This window comes from Ranitomeya imitator, chromosome 3 (assembly GCF_032444005.1).
Source record: "Ranitomeya imitator isolate aRanImi1 chromosome 3, aRanImi1.pri, whole genome shotgun sequence".
NCBI classification, from domain to species: Eukaryota; Metazoa; Chordata; class Amphibia; order Anura; family Dendrobatidae; genus Ranitomeya; species Ranitomeya imitator.
In genome coordinates, this window is record NC_091284.1 from 244,683,824 (window position 1) to 244,705,734 (window position 21,911).

Sequence of the window (21,911 nt, forward strand, 5' to 3'; positions counted from 1 at the left end):
ATAGACAGCTCTCCAGCGACCAACGATGCCGAAGTCCCCGGGTAACCAGGGTAAACATCGAGTTACCAAGCGCAGGGCCGCGCTTAGTAACCCGATATTTACCCTGGTTACCATTGTAAATGTAAAAAAAAAAAAACACTACATACTTACATTCCGGTCTCTGTCGCGTCCCCCGGCGTCAGCTTCCCTGCACTGTGTAAGCGCCGGCCGTAAAGCAGAGCGGTAACGTCACCGCTGTGCTCTGCTTTACGGCCGGCCGGTGCTGACACAGTGCAGGGAAGCTGACGCCGGGGAACGCGACAGACCCCGGAATGTAAGTATGTAGTGGTTTTTTTTTTTACATTTACAATGGTAACCAGGGTAAATATCGGGTTACTAAGCGCGGCCCTGCGCTTAGTAACCCGATGTTTACCCTGGTTATCAGTGAAGACTTCGCTGGATCGGCGTCACACACGCCGATTCAGCGATGTCAGCGGGTGATCCAGCGACGAAATAAGGTGCTGGCCTTCTAGCTCCGACCAGCGATGTCACAGCAGGATCCTGATCGCTGCTGCGTGTCAAACACAACGATATCGCTATCCAGGACGCTGCAACGTCACGGATCGCTATCTTTATCATTGTTAAGCTGTTCAGTGTGAAGGTACCTTAAGTTCAGACACGAAAAGGTGGTGACCGGTTCCCCTTGTAAGCATGATTGCACGGATCTCATCTTCCCTTATGCCATACTCACAGGGGGTTATGCAGAGGGTTATAGGATGATACGCCTCCAGCAGTTCGCCCCTGGGTACACCCTGTTCGTGATGCCAAGTTGAGTCGCCCGTCAGGGCAGTGGGGTACTCGGTATCGTGGCCCTGGGTGCCCAAGTAAAGGGAAAGGTCTTTAAAGGGAGTTTAAGAATAAAGTTTATTCGTGACGCCACCTGTGGTATTCGTTCAGTAGGGACTGACACTGCTTAAAGGGGTCCTCTGGGGTGATGGTAAGGCAGCTGGATTGTATAACTTCCCACAGGTGAAGTAAATGTACCCGGGGGAGAACTGCTGGGGGCGAAACATCCAAATCCCTATGCAGAGTGGTTTGCAAGGGAGTAGGAAAGGTGAAAAAATGTAACAAAATGCAATGTTGACTCTTTACAACCAATATTTCAGCGGAGAATACAATAAATCCCATATTCTAGCTTTCTAGGCCATCTGAGTAGCGCTTGGGAGGAGAGGATTTTATCAGACTGGCGCACAAGTCTAATAAAAAAAATCATCTCTAGTTTCTCAGTTATTTGAATGTAATAGATCAAAAATCAAACAAACAATATTGTGAAAGACACCAAGATTTCTATTTAGAGAATGTAAATGTCCAGCTAAGAGCCCCTGCAGAAAGAAGCCGGCCCGGGGCGGTGTGGTAAGGCAGCACGTTCCTTCTCTTACTACAAGCAGGGGTGACTGGGTTCAGTGCTGTCTGATGCAATGCTCCACAGCAGTTGCTGATGCAACACTAGAGATGGGATTGAGTCAATCAGGATTGCTTTCAGATTCCATCAAAGTGGACAAGAGGCACAAGACATACAGAGGAAGGCTGCCAGGAAGGGTTTCTTCTTATTCCACTTTTCCAGACGTGATGTTTTCTTGAACTAACAGGGCAATAGATGCCAGCCAGTATCATGGGTACTTGTGCTGGGTGCGCTTTGGTTAGCATGCAGCAGTGGGGAGGGGTGCTGAGTTACAGTAAAGTACTGTGTGTACCTTATTCCAGGTTCAACCAGTACAGAACAATGAAAAAAAAAAAAAAACAATGTACAGAAAAGATTAACTACTTCTGACCTGATATTCTGCCCTCCCATTATTACTCTCCAAAAGCAGTTATGTATACAGGCACCATTACCACTGGGTTTAGGTTTGGTTTACACTGCATGATTGTGGAAAATGACCCCCATACGGCTACATGTAAGGCCTTATTCAGACGTCCGTGTTTCCAGTGTGAGTGGTATCTGTTTTTTTCTTGCGTCTCCGCAAGATAAATAAACATACTGCGGTCTGGAGAGACGTGTCGCATGTCCGTCTCCACGGGTGAGTACGCACAGTGGACATGGGATTTCTTAAAATCCCATCCACTATGTTATAACACCTGGACGCTGTGGGATGGACGCTGCACAAGTACACAGCGTCCAACCCGAAGCGTTTACTGACCATCTGCACATTCCCTTAGACATCAGGATCTTGGTGTCTGGCACACTCAGATGTGCTCTCCACTTTTGTTTCGGCACCGTTGAGCAGTAACTTCTATGTGACTGGTATTATTTGATGGGCATAGCCATATTGTGAGTACAAGAATTATTGATAATGATGCCAGGCATCATAGTGTTGATGTTATTGATTACTACTGTTTTTAGTATACACTAGTGATGAGCGAACGGGCTTGGATACAGTGTTATCCGAGCGTCTTTGGCATGCTCAAAAAGTATGTTCGAGTCCCCGCAGCTGTATATCTCCCGGCTATTCGACAGCTGCAACACATGCAGGTATTGCCTGTTTGTTAGGCAATCTCTGAAAGTGCTGTGGCTGTCGAACAGCCATGAGACATGCAGCTGCCGGGACTCGAACATACTTTTTGAGCACGCCAAAGACGCTCGGCTAACACTGTATCCAAGCACGTTCGCTCATCACTAGTGTACACATTTATAAACTAATAAAACGTTTCTACTGCAGATTTTTCGGCACAATCTCGATGTGTAACGTTGCTCAAGTGGATGTGGATGTGTGCCCAGGACAGGAGTGTTTTCATGCCTTGTGAATGCCAACTAGCCAGTCACACCTGGACTATGATACGCAGTGATCAACAATGGAGCATGATATTCGACGCAGTGTCTTATCCTTTTTGTTCAAGTCAATCATGCAGGCTCAGAGATAATGAAATGATGATTAATACAATTTCTGACTTTATCAAGGCTATTACTAATATCAAAATGAGAATTGCGATCAAATGATCTTCTCTTATAATGCGCAATTTAAATACAATGACCACAGATATGCTAACAAATATATACACAATGTGCCAACACATTGCAGTTAAGGCCTCATTCACACACCAATTCATTCCCATCAGTGTTTGTATGCCAAAGCCAGGAGTAGAACTTACAGAGAGAAACTATAATTGAAAGATTGACACCTCTTCTGTGTTTTGGAGACATTTCTGGTTTTGGCATACAAACCCTGCTGAAACACTGATGGAAAAATACTCATGTGTGAGGTCTTATGAATATATGAACTCCAATATTGTAGTAACCGTTAAATATGGAAGGTACTTGGTCAACATTTTAATCAAAAAGTGAAAATGCCATCCAACCACAGGAGTACCTAAATATGGATAGTCCCTATCGCTAATATCCTACCTCTTGGTGTGCCAAGCCATGCCTCATGTAAACTAGGGAAGTGAAAGGAAACCAGGATGGATTGATAAGGTACTGAGCACTGGAGGAGACCATTTTTTATTTATTCTTATTTTCTTTTTTTCTTTATTTTTATAACACATGAAAAGTCTAACATAACTACAACATAATGTTATATTTTAATCTTCCAGATCTCCCCAAGAATATTTAGATAGAAAACCTATTTTTATAGTGCAGATCCTAAGTAGGTGAAAGGTAACGCAGAGTGGCTCAGCGAGGACAGGCTTGCTAAAGCTGGATGATTCATTGATAGCAAGCGTTCCCAGCACGCATACCATGAGGCCTGACAGCACACTACCACTGACGTCACTGACACCAGATGTGGAGGAACAAAATCATAACAAACACTGGCAGTGTGGGGGATGCTAGGGTGACACCCCACAGAGTCCAGTGCATGAACATGTATAGGCTATACCGTGCACATGTGTATGTTATTATCATCATTATTTATTATAGCAACATTTATTCCATGGCGCTTTACATGTGAGGTGTGAGATATATATAATACTAGCTGAAGAGCCCGGCGTTGCCTGAGCATAGTAAATATCTGTGGTTAGTTATAGCACCTCACTTCTCTTATTTTCCCATCACGCCTCTCATTTTCCCAATCACATCTTTCATTTTCCCCCTCACATCTCTCATTTTCCCCTCACTCCTCTTATTTTCCCCCTCACTCCTATCATTCCCCCCTAACACTTGTCATTTCGACCTCACATCTGTCATTATCCGATCAATCCACTATTTTCCCTCACTCCTCTCATTTTGCACTCACACCTCTCATTTTCACCTCACACCTCTCATTTTCCCCTCAGTATATACGTTTGTCATCTCCCTTATATATAGTATACACCTGTATGTCATCTCCTGTATATTGTATATACCTGTATATCATCTCCCCTGTATATAGTATATACCTGTATGTCATCTCCCCTGTAAATAGTATATACCTGTATGTCATCTTTTCTGTATATAGTATATACCTGTGTCATTTTCTCCTATATATATAGTATATACCTGTATGTCATCTCCTGTATATAGCAAATACCTGTATGTCATCTCCCCTGTATATAGTATATACCTGCTGTAGGTCATCTCCTCCTCTATATACCTGTCATCTCCTCTTTTAGATAGTATATACCTGTGTGTCATCTCCTCCTATATATAGTATATACCTGTATGTCATCTCCTCCTGTATATAGTATATACCTGTGTCATCTGCTCCTGTATATAGTATATACCTGTTTGTCATCTCCTCCTGTATTAGACCTCATTCACATGTTATTTGATCAGTATTTTTACCTCAGTATTTGTAAGCTAAATTGGCAGCCTGATAAATCCCCAGCCAACAGGAAGCCCTCCCCCCTGGCAGTATATATTAGCTCACACATACACATAATAGACAGGTCATGTGACAGCTGCCGTATTTCCTAAATAGTACATTTGTTGCTCTTGTAGTTTGTCTGCTTATTAATCAGATTTTTATTTTTGAAGGATAATACCAGACTTGTGTGCATTTTAGGGCGAGTTTCATGTGTCAAGTTGTGTGTGTTGAGTTGCGTGTGGCGACATGCATGTAGCGACTTTTGTGAGATGAGTTTTGTGTGGCGACATGCGTGTAGCAACTTTTTGTGTGTCGAGTTGCATGTGACAGATTAGAGTATCAAGTTGTGTGCAGCAAGTTTTGCACATGGCGAGTTTTATGTGTGGTGCGTTTTGAGTATGTGCACGTTTTGTGTGAAGCAACTTTTGCATGTGTTGCAACTTTTGTGATGTTGCAATTTTTCCGCGTGTGGCGAGTTTTGCGCGTGGCACGTTTTCCATGAGATGAGTTTTGCACGTGCGGCGAGTTTTGCATGAGCCTAGTTTTGCATGTGGCGAGTTTTGAGAGGGCCCCACCATAGCAACTGTATGGTATATACTCTTTGGCGCCATCGCTCTCATTCTTTAAGTCCCCCTTGTTCACATCTGGCAGCTGTCAATTTGCCTCCAACACTTTTCTTTTCACTTTTTCCCCATTATGTAGATAGGGGCAAAATTGTTTGGTGAATTGGAAAGCGCGGGGTTAAAATTTCGCCTCACAACTTAGCCTATGACGCTCTCGGGGTCCAGACGTGTGACTGTGTAAAATTTTGTGGCTGTAGCTGCGATGGTGCAGATGCCAATCCCGGAGACACACACACACACACTTATATATTAGATATACTGTATGTGTGTATTATTCATATCTGTGCTCTATAAACAGCCCATGTATGAGATTTGTTTATAGAAAAATAATTCATATTTTTAAATATTTCTTGTGGATAGTTTAATCTTTCTGAAGTGTTTGTTCGTGAGATTAAAGACACACGTTCACCTTATTCCAATATTAGCCACCCATTTTAGGGTGACCAACTCACTATCTAATGTGTGCTGTAGCTGATGGACCACTGTTCAAGGTGATCGTTACTTGGGGTGCTGACTCAGACTCCTGAATGTTGGATCCATGTGGGTTACAGCAAATGAGTATGGGATAGCTTGTCAAAGGGGTTGTCCACTACTTGGTCATGCTCCTGATGAGGCGGCGGATGGTCTCCTGAGGAATCTCCTCCCAGACCTGGACTAACGCATCCGCCAACTCCTGGACAGTCTGTGGTGCAACATGACGTTGGTGGATGGTTCGAGACATGATGTTCTAGATGTATTCAATAGGATTCAGGTCGGGGGAACAGGCGGGCCAGTCCATAGCTTCAATGCCTTCATCTTGCAGGAACTGCTGACACACTCCAGCCACATGAGGTCTGGCATTGTCCTGCATTAGGAGGAACCTAGGAGGAACCTAGGGGCAACCGCACCAGCATATGATCTCTCAAGGGTTCTGAGGATCTCATCTCAGTACCTAATGGCAGTCATGCTACCTCTGGTGAGCACATGGAGGGCTGTGCGGCCCTCCAAAGAAATGCCACCCAACACCATTACTGACCCACTGCCAAACCGGTCATGCAGAAGGGTGTTGCAGGCAGCAGATCACTCTCCACGGCGTCTCCAGACTCTGTCACATATGCTTAGTGTGGACCTGCTTTCATCTGTGAAGAGCACAGGGTGCCAGTGGCGAATTTACCAATCTTGGTGTTCTATGGAAAATGCCAAGCATCCTACACGGTGTTGGGCTGTGAGCACAACCCCCGTCTGTGGACTTCGAGCACTCAGACCATCCTTATGCAGTTGGTTTCTAACAGTTTCTGCAGATCTTGCACAAAGGCTGAGGTAGCGGTCCTGCTGCTGGGTTGTTGCCCTCCTACGGCCCCCTCCACATCTCCTGGTGTACCGGCTTGTGTCCTGGTAGCGCATCCAGCCATTGGACACTACGCTGACAGACACAGCAAACCTTCTTGCCACAGCTCGCATTGATGTGCAATCCTGGACGAGCTGCACTACCTGAGCCACTTGTGTGGGTTGTACAGTCCGTTTCATGCTACCACGAGTGTGAAAGCACAACCAACATTCAAAACTGACCAAAACATCAGCCAGAAAGCATTGGTACTGAGATGTGGTCTGTAGTCCCCACCTGCAGAACCACTCCTATATTCAGTGTGTCTTGATAATTGCCAATAATTTCCATCTGTTGTCTATGCCATTTGCACAACAGCATGTGACATTGATTGTCAAACAGTGTTGCCTCCTAAGTGGACAGTTTGATTTCACAGAAGTTTGATTTAGTTGGAATTTTATTGTTGTTTAAGTGTTCCCTTTATTTTTTTTGAGCAGTGTATATGTGTATATAAAATATAATATATATATATATGTCACCAATAATACAGCAAGTATTAAGTATACAGTATGTATATATAAATGTGTATATAATATATATATACTGTAAAGTACATCGTGTGTGTGTAAATGTCACCAATAATGCAGCAAGTATTGTATAGTGTTTACAGATATATACAGTATATTGTGTGTACCTGTGTATATATGATATACTGTATATTATACATATTATATACATAGTGTATACAAACTTGCTGTATTATTGGTGATGTGTATATTTATTTGAATATTATCAGGGACAGTGCCAATGCCTGTAAAGAACTGTGGAATTAATGGCGCTTTATAAATGAGTAAAATAACAATAAATTCTTCACAGGCTGTAGCTACATATTTTGTGAGCATAGCTATACACACAGCCATATATGAGTGCAGTTTTTCTAGAGTTTTCTGTCTGTACAACTTGTCCCGAACAAGCTGTGACTGGGGGTTTGCTTGTGTTCCTGTCACAATGGAGCCTGCACGTTTACTACGTGTCTCCTCCAGCTCATGCAATGGATACAATAAGAAGCCCTCCACCTCCCCCCTCCCTTAGGATAATGGCTGTGAGTAGGGGGCAGCGTGCTACGTGCATGCACACTACACGAGGAGCCCCCCGTCCTCAGACACTAGCCCTCAGCTGGCGAGCGCTCCCCTCAGCCACAGCGCCAAGACTACTGCGTGATCAGCACGTGCTCATCCGTCCCACTGGGCCAGGCGTGACGTCACGTGGTGGGCGGGCTTAATCTCAATATAAGGGCTGAGCCTGAACCATGCAGGCAGACCGCAGCACTGCGACTGACGAGGCAGCGACCCGAGCAGAGCGCTACAGGCTGTACTGCTGTCCCGAAAGGTAAGGGCACAACCTGGGGCGCGATTATTGCTGTGGGGTGATGGATACACTGTGACCTGTGTAAATGGTGATTGTAGACTATTATGGGGGAGCATATTGGGGGCTGTTGTAGACTATTAGGATGAATAATTCCTGGTAATTTATATGGGGGCCTGGTAGAAGAAGGGATGCAGAGAGTCGTCTGTGGATATGGGGGGGATGCAGAGAGTCATCTGTGGATATGGGGGGATGCAGAGAGTCATCTGTGGATGGGGGGGATGCAGAGAGTCATCTGTGGATGGGGGGGATGCAGAGAGTCGTCTGTGGATATGGGGGGGATGCAGAGAGTCATCTGTGGATATGGGGGGATGCAGAGAGTCATCTGTGGATATGGGGGGGGGATGCAGAGAGTCATCTGTGGATATGGGGGGGGATGCAGAGAGTCATCTGTGGATATGGGGGGGGATGCAGAGAGTCATCTGTGGATATGGGGGGGGATGCAGAGAGTCATCTGTGGATATGGGGGGGGATGCAGAGAGTCATCTGTGGATATGGGGGGGGATGCAGAGAGTCATCTGTGGATATGGGGGGGGATGCAGAGAGTCATCTGTGGATATGGGGGGGGATGCAGAGAGTCATCTGTGGATATGGGGGGGGATGCAGAGAGTCATCTGTGGATATGGGGGGGGATGCAGAGAGTCATCTGTGGATATGGGGGGGGATGCAGAGAGTCATCTGTGGATATGGGGGGGGATGCAGAGAGTCATCTGTGGATATGGGGGGGGATGCAGAGAGTCATCTGTGGATATGGGGGGGGATGCAGAGAGTCATCTGTGGATATGGGGGGGGGGGATGCAGAGAGTCATCTGTGGATATGGGGGGGGGATGCAGAGTCATCTGTGGATATGGGGGGGGGATGCAGAGTCATCTGTGGATATGGGGGGGGGATGCAGAGAGTCATCTGTGGATTAGGAGGGGATGGGGGGAGGAGGAGTCATCAGCTGGATGAATATATGGATGGGGCTGGCCAGAGTCTGGATCTGACTGGTAGTAACATCGTCCTTTCTCCTTTTGCCTGCAGGTTGGCCTTCTGACCTCTAGCGCCTACCATGGAAACTATGCACGAGTTGATCCCTTTTGCGAAAGAGATGCTCAGCCAGAAACCCAACAAGAAGATGGTGAAGATGTACGTGCTGGGCAGCGTGCTGGCATTCTTTGGGGTGGTTATTGGACTGGTGGAGACCGTTTGCAGTCCTTTCACTGGAAGATCGGACTCTGATGTAGAAGAGTTGAAGCTCCTGGCTCCTCTGCCCGCTCCATCACACCCACAAAAAAAAGAAGTGGTGCTGCTGGAGAAGAGCAACCCCCAGGCGGTGCGGGGCCGCAGCTTGGCTAACCGTGGGCACGCGTCCTAAGCAGCCGCCTCTGTTACTGGACTTACTGAGCGGGGGTTGCACCGTATGTTGTGAAGACGCGCGAGATTACCTGTGTGTGGATGATGTGCAACTGTGGGACTGTGACTATTGCTGCCGTGCAGCAGAACATAGACATTGGGATGTGCCACATTGTGGAGCAGAACCGTCCGACGCCTATCCCTTCTGTTTTTATATTCTACCTTTGAAATAAAATATTTTATTTTACTATAACATCTTTGTTTTCATTCTCTTCTATATTAAACACACGATCTCCATAAAGCATAAGATGTACCCAGCAATAACTCATCCATGGCAGACGTACTGGGAACGCTCTCGTTGTATGATGGAGTTCCTTCATTGAAGGGATTGTCCAGGATTAGAAAAACATGGCAGCTTTCTTTAAAAAAAAAAAAAAAAAATCCCCACGCCTGATCATGGGGTGTCTGGTGTTGCAACTCAGCCCCACTGAAGTGAATGGAGCTGGGCTGCAATACTGTGCATAACCTATGTTCAGGGGTGGCGCTGTTACACATCGGCATCGGCCATGTTTTTCTGATCCTGGACATAGTAAAATGACACAAATTATCAATAAATGGCGGGGCACACGTCTATCTCCAGAAGAGGAATTCCTCCATTGACACTACATCACTTATAGGATGGGGGTTGGGATCCGATTATGGACCTATGATTCCAGAGATGTCAACTACACAAATTTCTAAGGTGGGAATACACCTTTAAATATATCGATATTCAGAATTGGGGAAAATCTCAATCTAATACTAGTTTGGTACAGTTGGGAAAATAATGCTACAATGTCACCACATTCTACATAAACCACAGGATTTACTCTCTGGCTCCTTCCTGGCAAGAGACCTAAATCTACTTATATAATGCTTTCTTCCAATATAGCGCCACATGTGTCTACAGGTTGTGTGTGGTATTGCAGCTCAGCTCTATGCTATTCAATAACCGTGAGCTGCAATACCACACACAACCTGTAGACAGGTGTGGCGCTCTCTCTTGAAGAAAGCAGCTACGTTTTTCTAATCTGGTGACCGCTTTTCTGTTTAGAACACTTTTTGGGAAAACTCGTGTAACAGGAAAGCTTTAAATATTCTACCAGACACATGCCCCTGTCATATATGATGGTATACATTTGCATATGCCTATTAATAAAGGGGGACTGTCCGCAGTTTGACCCCTCTAATGGTGAGTGTTTCTAGTCACCTGACTGTGGCAGCCTATCACAAGTTGCGGCGGTCCCGGGGCTGACTGAATGGTGGTGTGATTGCTTCCAGTGTTATTGCCCATCACAAAGGGGCCTGCTCTGGTTACAGGTGGGCGACAGTAAGGGAGTATGATTTATTTGGTTATCGTTACATAATACGACCCACCCAACTAAGGAGTGCGTTTTCTCCACACAACCCCTGTAAGTCATGAAATTACCATCAATTATGTTTTTCAATGCAGAGATTTTCTGAAAAAAATGTCAAATATAGGGCTCATGCACATGACCATATTTTCGGTGTGAGCGTGATCAGACAAAACATCGGATCACCCTCAAACCAACATTATTCTATGGGGGCCGTGCAATTGTCCAATTTTTTTTTTTTTTTTTTTTTTTTTTTTTTTCCATGGACTGAGGCGGTCTGAGAAAAAAAACGCAACATGCCCTAATTTGATCCAATATTTGAATCGCATTTTGCCATGCAAGTCAATGAGTGGAAAGCAACGGACTGTACTCGGATGACATCTAAGTGCAGTCTCAGTCTGACTTTCACGGACTGAGAATTGAGACGATGGAGACATTTTTTTTTTTTTCTCCCATCTTCTCATCCGAGAGAATCTGATCACACGGAATGTTCAGAGTGTGATTAACATAATCAAGCTGATTCAGATGAGCGCATACACTGTCATGTGACCCCAAGCTAATGCTTATTGGCATACTTGGGGGTAATAATGCCTATGGGCAAGTGCCATATACAGTTATCGTATCTAGGGTTTCAGTTCAGGGGGGGCGAAGCTTCTGAGTGGGCCCCTAACCAGGTAACCTTGATTACAACTCGGGGATGCACCCTAATAGTGCAGGAGAACCTCAGCAGATGACCGCGCTATTACTGAAGATAATCTCTATATAAGGACCAGTATGGATATTACCGCCATATGGTCAGTGGTAATTACCAGCCCTACAGAACACATAAGAGATCACAGCACAGTTACAGATAATGACTTACCTCTGATGTCCTTTCTGATGGAATCGTTCACTATCCATTTGGCCCAGACCGACATGACAACTTCTTCCAGCAACGATTAGTCTGCAGAGAATACAACAAAGACACGTTTCACTTCTCATATTTTCAGCACGTCACCAATGGGACTATTCACAACCTGCACAAATTCTCATCCTGCTGATACCCCAATACTGCTGCCGTATGTGTACCTATTACTGCCCCTGCTGTGTGGTTCTCTGTGTCCTCTAAATTCTAAAGCAACCCTCTAGAAAATAGTAATGCCAGGTGCAAGTGTCCTAGAAAACAGTGCCCATATTTTGCCCCTAGAAAGTAATATTGTCCTGTGTGCCCCTTTGACAGTCACAGTAACCTGACATCCCCTATAACAATAAGTGCCCACTTTACAATTAATAATGTCCTGAGTCTCCCCCTGTACAGCTCCTCTATACACAGTATGATGCTCTCTTATACACAGTATAATGCCCCCTCACTGTATATATTTTGATCTCTTAATATATCCCAAACTGTTTGATGGCTCCAACACTGTATGATGGCCCCATAGATAGCCTCCATACAGTATAATGTACCACAAATACTATATTGAAGACTAATGCACTCCTCTTAGGCCTCCATATAGTATAATGTACTCCCTATAGGCAGACTCTCTACAACAGGGGTCCCCAACCTGTAGCTCGGGAGCCACATGTGGCTCGTGGTCCCATTAATTGTGGCTCGCCGCTGTCTGTCAGCTTAGTGCATTATTTCCAGGTCTAGCAAAAAGGTATGAAGAGCACATCTGAAAATGGTGTATTTTGTGAGCCTCTCTGCACAGAAGAGCAGATCTGGATACACATATACTGGTCTTAGGGGGTTTTCAGATAATTTTAGTATGGTACGCTGGAGACAAGATGACACCATCTGAGGTTTTTGAAGCTTTATGTGACAGTCTTTCGAGTGCTTTATAGTAGAATACTGACTGGGGGGTACTGGGGGAACCCCTGGTTCTTAATATAATGCTTTGGGGTGATTTTTGTGGAAAAGCTTTGGTTACCATTATGTCTGTAATGGGGGCTTTGGTTGCCACTATTGTGAGGGGGCCGTGAGCTGAATGTGGCTCGTGACCCTCTCTCAATGCTGGATGTGGCTCGTGACCCTCTCTCAGAGTTGAATGTGGCTCTCAAGATCAGAAACGTTGGGGACCTCTGCTCTACAGTATAATGCACTCCCCATAGGCAGACTCTATATAGTATAATGCACCCCCATAGGCAGACTCTATATAGTATAATGCACCCCCCATAGGCAAACTCTATAGTATAATGCACCCCCATAGGCACACTCCATATAGTATAATGCACTCCCCATAGGCCTCCATATAATGTAATGCACTCCGCATAGGCAGACTCTATATTGTAATTATTTATTTATATAGCGCCATTAATTCCATGGTGCTGTACATGAAAAAAGGGGTTACGTACAGGGTCATAGATAACGTTTACAGTAAACAAATTTACAATGACAGACTGGTGCAGAGGGGAGAGGACTCTGTCCTTGCGGACTTACATTTATTGCGGATAATGGGGAGAAGACAGAAGGTCAGGGGAGCTGCAGCTCCGGCGGTTGGTGACACGGCAGCTCCTGTGGTTGGTGACGCGACAGAATGGTTATTGCAGGCTGTAGGCTTTCCTGAAGAGATGGGTTTTCAGGTTCCATCTGATGGATTCAAGCAGTGGCGTAACTACAAAGTTAGGGGCCCCGGTGCGAACTTCCAAATGGGGCCCCCCTCTGCAGCCCTGCCATGCAACTCAATGTAACCCCCATAGAATACAACGCAGCCCCCCTAATAGTATAATGCAGCCCCTCCATACAGGGGCAGTGAGAAAGACACGAGCAAATGGTGACGAGGGGGCAGGGGACAAGGACACAAGGGGGCTAGGGGAGACAGGCACAAGGGTAACATAGGGGGGCTACGGAGCAAGGAAGACAGGCACAAGGGGACACATGGGGGCTAGGAGGCAGGGGAGAAGGTTACAAGGCGACTAGTGGGCAAGGGAGACTGACAGAAGGGGACAAGGGAGACTGACACAAGGGGACTAGTGGGCAAGGGAGCCTGACACAAGGGGCACATGGGGACAAGTGGGCAAGGGATACAAGCACAAGGGGACACAGGGACAAGTGGGAAAGGGAGACTGACACACAGGGACTGGTGGGCAAGGGAGACTGACACAAGCACAAGGGGACAAAGGAGACAGGCACATGGGGACACACAGGGACAAATGGGCAAGGGAGACTGGCACACACACACGATACCAGCTCATATACACAACTCACAATCTCCTCTCTGGTACAGGGGTGGCTGATGTAAATCGGCTGCAGCTCCGCAGCTTTTCCTGACTAAAGCGGCTCCGTCCCGCACCTCCCCCCCTGCTCTCACCTTCTATCCCGGGGCTGCAGACTAGAGCAGAAGCTGACAGTCTCACCCGGCATGATGACTGGAGCTGCTTCCTGTCTCTCACGTGCCCCAGCTGCCCCCTCCCCCTAGATACGCCTCGGACTGTTGCCGTGCAGGAGGAATCTCCTGCACTGCAACATGGTGTTGGGTGCCCCTGACCTGCCGGGCCCCTGACCTGCCGGGCCCGGTCGCACTGGCGACCGCTGCGACCGCGGTAGTTACGCCACTGGATTCAAGGGTGGTGGTGATGGATAATCGGACGTGTTGAGGCGTGGAGTTCCAGAGGATGGGGGATATTCGGGAGAAATCTTGGAGGCGGTTATGTGAGGAACGAATAAATGTGGAGGAGAGTAGGAGGTCTTGAGAGGATCGAAGATTACGTGAGGGAAGATATAGGAAGGGGACAAGTTGTGGATGGCTTTGTAGATCAGTGTTAGTAGTTTCAACTGGATTCGTTGGGGAATTGGGAGTCAGTGGAGGGATTTGCAGAGGGGAGAAGCAGGAGAGGAGAGAGGTGGATTAGCCGGGCAGCAGAGTTGAGGACAGACTGGAGTAGTGCAAGAGAGTTGGCGGGGAGGCCACAGAGGAGGGTGTCACAGTAATCGAGGTGGGAGATGATAAGAGCATGCACAAGAGTTTTAGTAGATTGTGGGCTGAGGAAGGGATGGATTCTGGCAATATTTTTGAGTTGGAGGTGACAGGAGGTGGCAAGAGTTTGGACGTGCGGCCTGAAGGACAGGGCAGAGTTGAGAGTTATCCCGAGGCAGCGGATTTCAGGTGCAGGAGAGAGCATGATGCCGTTTACTATAATAGATAGATCAGGTAGGGGGGATACGTGAGATGGGGAAAGATGATGAGTTTGGTTTTGTCTACATTGAGTTTTAGGAAGCGAGAGGTGAAGGAGGATATGGCTGACAGATACTTCGGGATTCTGGACAACAGAGAGGTGACATCTGGGTCAGAGAGGTAGATCTGAGTGTCGTCTGCATACAGGTGGTACTGAAAGCCATGGGACTTTTATGAGTTGTCCTAGGCCAAGGGTATAGATGGAAAAAAGTAGGGACACTGGGACAGAGCCTTGAGGGACTCCAACAGAGAGAGGGCGGGATGAGGAGGTAGTGTGGGAGTGGGAAACGCTAAATGTGCAGTTGAACAGTTATTTTGGGTTGTATGATAATGAAGATACAAGGTTAGTGAAATAGGTCTGTTTAGCAGAAGTGAGGGCTAGTTTGAAGGCAAGTGTAGCTTGTTTGAAAGCAGTGAAGTCACCTGGCAGGCGTGCTTTTTTCCAACACCACTCCACAACCCTGGATGCTTGTCGGAGTTTTTTGATGAGGTTGTTATGCCAGGGTTGCCTATTGATTTGTCGCACTTTACCATGCATGAGAGGGGCGACTGAGTCTATGGCTCATGTGAGGGTGGAGTTATAGAAAGCGGTGGCGCTGTCTGTGTCATGGAGTGAAGATATGGAGGACAGATCAAAGAGAGTCTAAGATTCTGTGAATTCATTTCAAAAACCTGACCTGCACATCCAAACATAGACTCAGTGTGAACAGGTGCTGAACCTAGAGTCGCCAACTCATATATAGTTAAGTAAATAAGGCAGCACACTGCAGCGCTAGAACATACAAACTTGAAATACGAAATTTGAACTGCATTACTGCACTAGAAATATGAAAAATGAGAGCGTTTAGCGCATAAAAATGGCCAATTTTATGTGTACCTGGTAGCCCCTTTACGGCATCTCTCTTATACCAGGTCCTATGCTTGCCTTACCTCGCTGAGAATAAACGTCTCCATCTGAATGGGTATATGTGAAACCTCTTCCTGGATTTTTCATATTTCTAGTGCAGTAATGCAGTTCAAATTTTGTATTTCAAGTTTGTATGTTCTAGCGCTGCAGTGTGCTGCCTTATTTACTTAAGATTCTGTGAATGTCTAGGTGTGCAAGGTTTCTGCGAGGATGTGGTAGTGGCTGGATATAGGGGGCAGTTGAGAATGACAAGGATGAGAAGGTGAGTAGATGGTGGTCAGATATGGGGAAGGGAGAGGTTGTGAGATTAGATAAGGAACGGAGGCGGGTGAAGATGAGGTCTAGTGTATGTCCGTCTGCATGGGTGGCTGTGGAGGACCACTGTGTAAGTCCAAAGGATGAAGTAAGGGCTAGGAGCTTGGAGGCTGCTGGCTGGCAGGTGTCAGTAGGGATATTAAAGTCACCCATTATGATGGTGGGGATGTCAGCAGAGAGAAAGTGAAGAAGCCAGCTGGAGAATTGGTCAATGAAGGCAGTGGCTGAGCCCGGTGGTCCGTATATGACAGCCATTTGGAGATTAGAGGGAGAGTAGATTCGGACAGAGTTAACCTCGAAAGAAGGGAAGATAATGGAGGGTGGGGGTTGGATAGGGTTGAAGGAGCAGTTTTTAGAAAGAAGGATACCCACTCCTCCGCCATGTCTGTTGCAAGAGCGAGGAGTGTGGGTAAATTGGAGGCCACCGTAGCTCAGTGCTGCAGGCGAGGCCGTGTCAGGGGGCGTCAGCCAGGTCTCAGTGAGGGCCAGGAAGGAAAGGTTTCGGGAAGTAAAGAGATCGTGGATCACATGGAGCTTGTTGCATATAGAGCGGGCATTCCAAAGTGCCCCAGAGAGAGGAAGCAGGGGTGTGGGGGTCAGTGGCACAGATTTTAAGTGTGAGGGATTGCGGTAGTTTCTCAGTGTGAGCAGGATAGGGGTGAGGATTAGTGGGATGTAGGGGGCGGGGGGCCAGGATTGGGGGATATGTCACCAGCAGTGAGGATGAGAAGAGAAAGGGAAAGCAGTTGGGTGAAGGAGAGCAATCGGTTTATATTATACTAGCTGAAGAGCCCGGCGTTGCCTGGGCATAGTAAATATCTTTGGTTGGTTATAGCACCTCACTTCTCTTATTTTCCCATCACGCCTCTCATTTTCCCAATCACATCTTTCATTTTCCCCCTCATATCTCTCATTTTCTCCCTTACACCTCTCATTTTCTCCCTCACTCCTCTCATTTCCCCCTAACACTTGTCATTTCGACCTCACATCTGTCATTTTCCGATCACTCCACTATTTTCCCTCACTCCTCTGTCGACCCCACATCTGTCATTTTTCGATCACTCCACTATTTTCCCTCACTCCTCTCATTTTGCACTCACACCTTTTCATTTTCACCTCAGTATATACATGTTTGTCATCTCCCTTATATATAGTATACATCTGTATGTCATCTCCTGTATATAGTATATACCTGTATGTCATCTCCCCTGTGTATATAATATACCTGCTGTGTGTCATCTCCCCTGTATATAGTATATACCTGTATGTCATCTCCTCCTATATATAGTATATACCTGTATGTCATCTCCTTCTATATATAGTATATACCTGTATGTCATCTCCTCCTGTATATAGTATATACCTGTGTGTCATCTCCCCTGTATATAGTATATATCTGTGTGTCATGTCCTCCTGTATATAGTATATACCTGTATGTCATCTTCTATATATAGCATATACCTGTATGTCATCTCCTCCTGTATATAGTATATACCTGTAGGTCATCTACTCCTGTATATAGTATATACCTGTGTGTCATCTCCTCCTGTATATAGTATGTACCTGTATGTCATCTCCTCTATATAGTATATACCTGTGTGTCATCTCTCCTGTATATAGTATATATCTGTGTGTCATCTCCCCTGTATATAGTATATACCTGTGTGTCATCTCCTCCTGTATTAGACCTCGTTCACACATTATTTGCTCAGTATTTTTACCTCAGTATTTGTAAGCTAAATTGGCAGCCTGATAAATCCCCAGCCAACAGGAAGCCCTCCCCCTGGCAGTATATATTAGCTCACACATACACATAATAGACAGGTCATGTGACTGACAGCTACCGTATTTCCTATATGGTACATTTGTTGCTCTTGTAGTTTGTCTGCTTATTAATCTAATTTTTATTTTTGAAGGATAATACCAGACTTGTGTGTGTTTTAGGGCGAGTTTTGTTTGTCAAGTTGTGTGTGTTGAGTTGCGTGTGGCGACATGCATGTAGCGACTTTTGTGAGATGAGTTTTGTGTGTCAACATGCATGTAGCAACTTTTTGTGTGTCGAGTTGCATGTGACAGGTTAGTGTAGCAAGTTGTGTGCAGCAAGTTTTGCGCATGGCGAGTTTTGCGCATGGCGAGTTTTATGTGTGGTGCCTTTTGAGTATGTGCAAGTTGTGTGTGAGGCAACTTTTGCATGTGCTGCAACTTTTGTACATGTGGCAATTTTTCCGCGTGTGCAAGTTTTGCGTGTGGCGAGTTTTCCATGAGGTGAGTTTTGCACTTGTGGCGAGTTTTGCGTGAGCCTAGTTTTTGCATGTGGCGAGTTTTGCGCGTGGTGAGTTTTGAGCGGCGACTTTTGTGTTTCGACTTTTATGTGGCGAGGTTGGTGTATGTGTGGTGAAATGTGTGCTGAGGGTGGTATATGTGTTCAAGCACGTGGTAGTGTGTGGCGCATTTTGTGTGTGTCCATATCCCCGTGTGTGGTGAGTATCCCATGTCGGGGCCCCACCTTAGCAACTGTACGGTATATACTCTTTGGCGCCATCGCTCTCACTCTTTAAGTCCCCCTTGTTCACATCTGGCAGCTGTCAATTTGCCTCCAACACTTTTCCTTTCACTTTTTCCCCATTATGTAGATAGGGGCAAAATTGTTTGGTGAATTGGAAAGCGCGGGGTTAAAATTTCACCTCACAACATAGCCTATGATGCTCTCAGGGACCAGACGTGTGACTGTGCAAAATTTTTTGGCTGTAGCTACGACGCCTCCAACATTTTTCCTTTCACTTTTTTCCCCATTATGTAGATAGGGGCAAAATTGTTTGGTGAATTGGAACGCGCGGGGTTAAAATTTCGCCTCACAACATAGCCTATGACGCTCTCGGGGTCCAGACGTGTGACTGTGCAAAATTTTGTGGCTGTAGCTGCGACGGTGCAGATGCCAATCCCAGACATACATACATACACACACACACACACATTCAGCTTTATATAGTAGATTTTAGTAGGTGAGGTCTGAAGTTAAAGGACATGTCTGCGGATGAAGCGAGGGGGAGATAATTATTTGGTTCGAGGGTGCAGGGGTTTGGAGTTAGAGAAGGAGAGTGAGGATTAGTGGAGCAAAAATAGTGAGGGCAAATGTGAGGGTGGTTAAAGAGCAGGGGAAGAGAATGGAGGCAAGTGAAATTAGAAGATAGGGATTAGGCCTACCGTCTGGCCGATTTCTGGACTATTTCTGGTATATTTCTGATGATATACTTAAAAAGATGTCACATCTGACTAAAGTCAGATATGACCAGCTCCATTCAACTTATACAATTCAAGTGTCCATGAAATGGAGCCAGGTGAGAGAGGGAGGGGGGAGGAGGAAGGAGGTGGAGGACAGTTCACAGCAGGGGACAATTAGCAGATTGCTAATACTGCTAATACTAATACTAATACTGCTAATACTGCTAATACAACATTTGCTAATACTGCTAATACAACATTTGACTACCAAAGATGAAGACAGGCAGGATAAGATCGAAAGATGGGGCTAGGTGTGAGGAGCACAGACATGTCAATATGCATTCAGAAAATTATCAGTATGATATATGGAATTAAAGTCAGGGAAAAAGTAGCAGCGTACCAGGTAGAACAGAGGGATGGAAGTGCATGGGATTCAGGGGTGCAGTGGGTATTCCAGTTTAGGAGACAGTGCAGACGTACCAGGTAGAACAGAGGGAGGGAAGTGCATAGGATTCAGGGGTGCAGTGACTATTCCAGGTTAGGAAACAGTTCAGACGTACCAGGTAGAACAGAGGGAGGGAAGTGCATGGGATTCAGGGGTGCAGTGGGTATTCCAGGTTAGGAGACAGTTCAGATGTGAGAAGGGGCGACATCAAAATACAAATATCACTTACAGTAAACAAACTAACAATAACAGACTGGTACAGAGGGAAGAGGACCCTGCCCTTGCGGGCTTACAATCTATAGGATTATGGGGAAGGAGACAGTAGGTCAGGGGTTGCAGTAGCTTTGATGGTGTTGAGGTGGCCGTGTGGTCATTACAGGTTATAAGAAACATGGTGCAGGTGGTGACCGATTCTCTGCGTCATGCCCTTATTTAAGTCTTATCTCCACATCTTCACATAACCATCACTTGATGAAGATACAAGAATCTGAGACCCTTTATAGTATAATGCACTCCCCATAGGCAGACTCTATATAGTATATTGCAGATTCTATATAGTATAATGACCCCCCCATAGGCAGACACTATATAGTATAATGCACAGGCAGACTCTATATAGTATAATGCACTCCCCATAGGTAGACTCTAGATATTATAATGCACTCCCCTTAGGTAGACTCTATATAGTATAATGCAGGTCTCCATAGGCTGACTTTATAATATATTGCAGCCAATCATAGGCAGACTCTAATATAATGCACTCCATTAGGCCTCTATAGTATAATGCACCTCCATAAAAAATAAATAAATACAATACTCACCTCTCTTCGCCCTCATTCCCCCACTGCTCCCAGTTCCTGCACATTCTGGACAGAGGGCACCGAGTAGTGACGTCATCGCGTCGGCGGTCAGTGTCTGTGTCAGGGACATCAGACGCTGACAGGGGGATGATGTGAGAAAGCATGACTCTCCTCTCATCAATGCGGTCAGCTCTATCGGCATCTACTGCTGGCAATGGGGTCCACTGCTGGCATTAGTCCATCCCCACCTGCTCAAGAGGCCCCATAGAGGCTGAGCGGTAGTGCGGGAAGATCGATTCTCCCTGCCCTGCTGCAGAATGTAACTGTATCAGCGTGCGCAGTAGTGTAGTGTAGTTCCGGGTGGGCCCCTTCAGAGCGCGGGGCCTGGGGTGACCGCCCCCTCTGCCCCCCAATAGCTACGCTACTGACAGGTATATTTTGGCAGATTTACATACAAAAATGTTGGCCCAAACCTGGACATGTGCTGCCGAGAGCGATGATAATCTATGTGCACTCTATTACTGATTTTTAGCTCACCAGAAGCACAGTCTTTAAAGTGATCAACAAACGTAGCCAGTCGGTGGTTGTAATTCGAGCCTCAGAGGGCAGTGTCAGGTTTCTACCATATATTATTTAAGGTGCAGATGAATACAAGGTATTGATTTTTGCTATCAGCCATTTTCGACAGGGGAAAGTCTTACATGAGTGCTCCTCAATAATCTATCTGACAGGAAATGGAGAGGAATGTCTGACATCTGGTTGCTACACTTTCACCTCCAATATTTTCAGGATTGATAAACTTCTGTAGTTTTCTTAGTGCTTTCAGGCTTTTGTTGTGAGAGAAATATTTGAATCTGAATTTATGGTAATTTTTAATTTCACAGATAAATGTGAACAATTTCCAAATATAATGAAGAATTTGCTGTTGGAAGTCTGTATGCACAGAACTCCTTTGATGAAGGTTTGACTTTTGGCCAGAATATGTCTGCATGCCACTAAAGTAAAAATTGTAGTCGACAACACTGCGTATTATACTTCTGAAAGTTATGGCCTCTGTCACATTACCAATATATTTTTTTACTCAAGTGTGTAATACAAAATCCCAAAATATCTCCGGGTATATGCTGCACCTGTAACGTTACAGGCCAGCACATCGATGGTTTGTCCCATAAGAAACACAATTGTTGTGGTGGCCTTGCCGGCCTTATTACAATGGCATTCTACCCTACG

At 45.8% G+C, this 21,911-nt stretch overlaps 2 long non-coding RNA genes across 2 annotated transcripts in view; one reads left to right on the plus strand and one right to left on the minus strand.

Moving 5' to 3' along the window:
- LOC138672023 (uncharacterized) overlaps positions 1–11,783 on the minus strand; it is a 187,766-nt gene extending 175,983 nt beyond the window's left edge. The window contains exon 1 of the long non-coding RNA XR_011319534.1: positions 11,701–11,783. This is a non-coding gene — a long non-coding RNA (uncharacterized lncRNA). The remainder of the gene's footprint in view (positions 1–11,700) is intronic.
- Positions 8,001–9,697, plus strand: LOC138669649 (uncharacterized). The gene is made up of 2 exons (XR_011319215.1): positions 8,001–8,072; positions 9,133–9,697. It is a non-coding gene; the product is annotated as an uncharacterized lncRNA (long non-coding RNA).
- Positions 11,784–21,911: the final 10,128 nt, after the last annotated feature.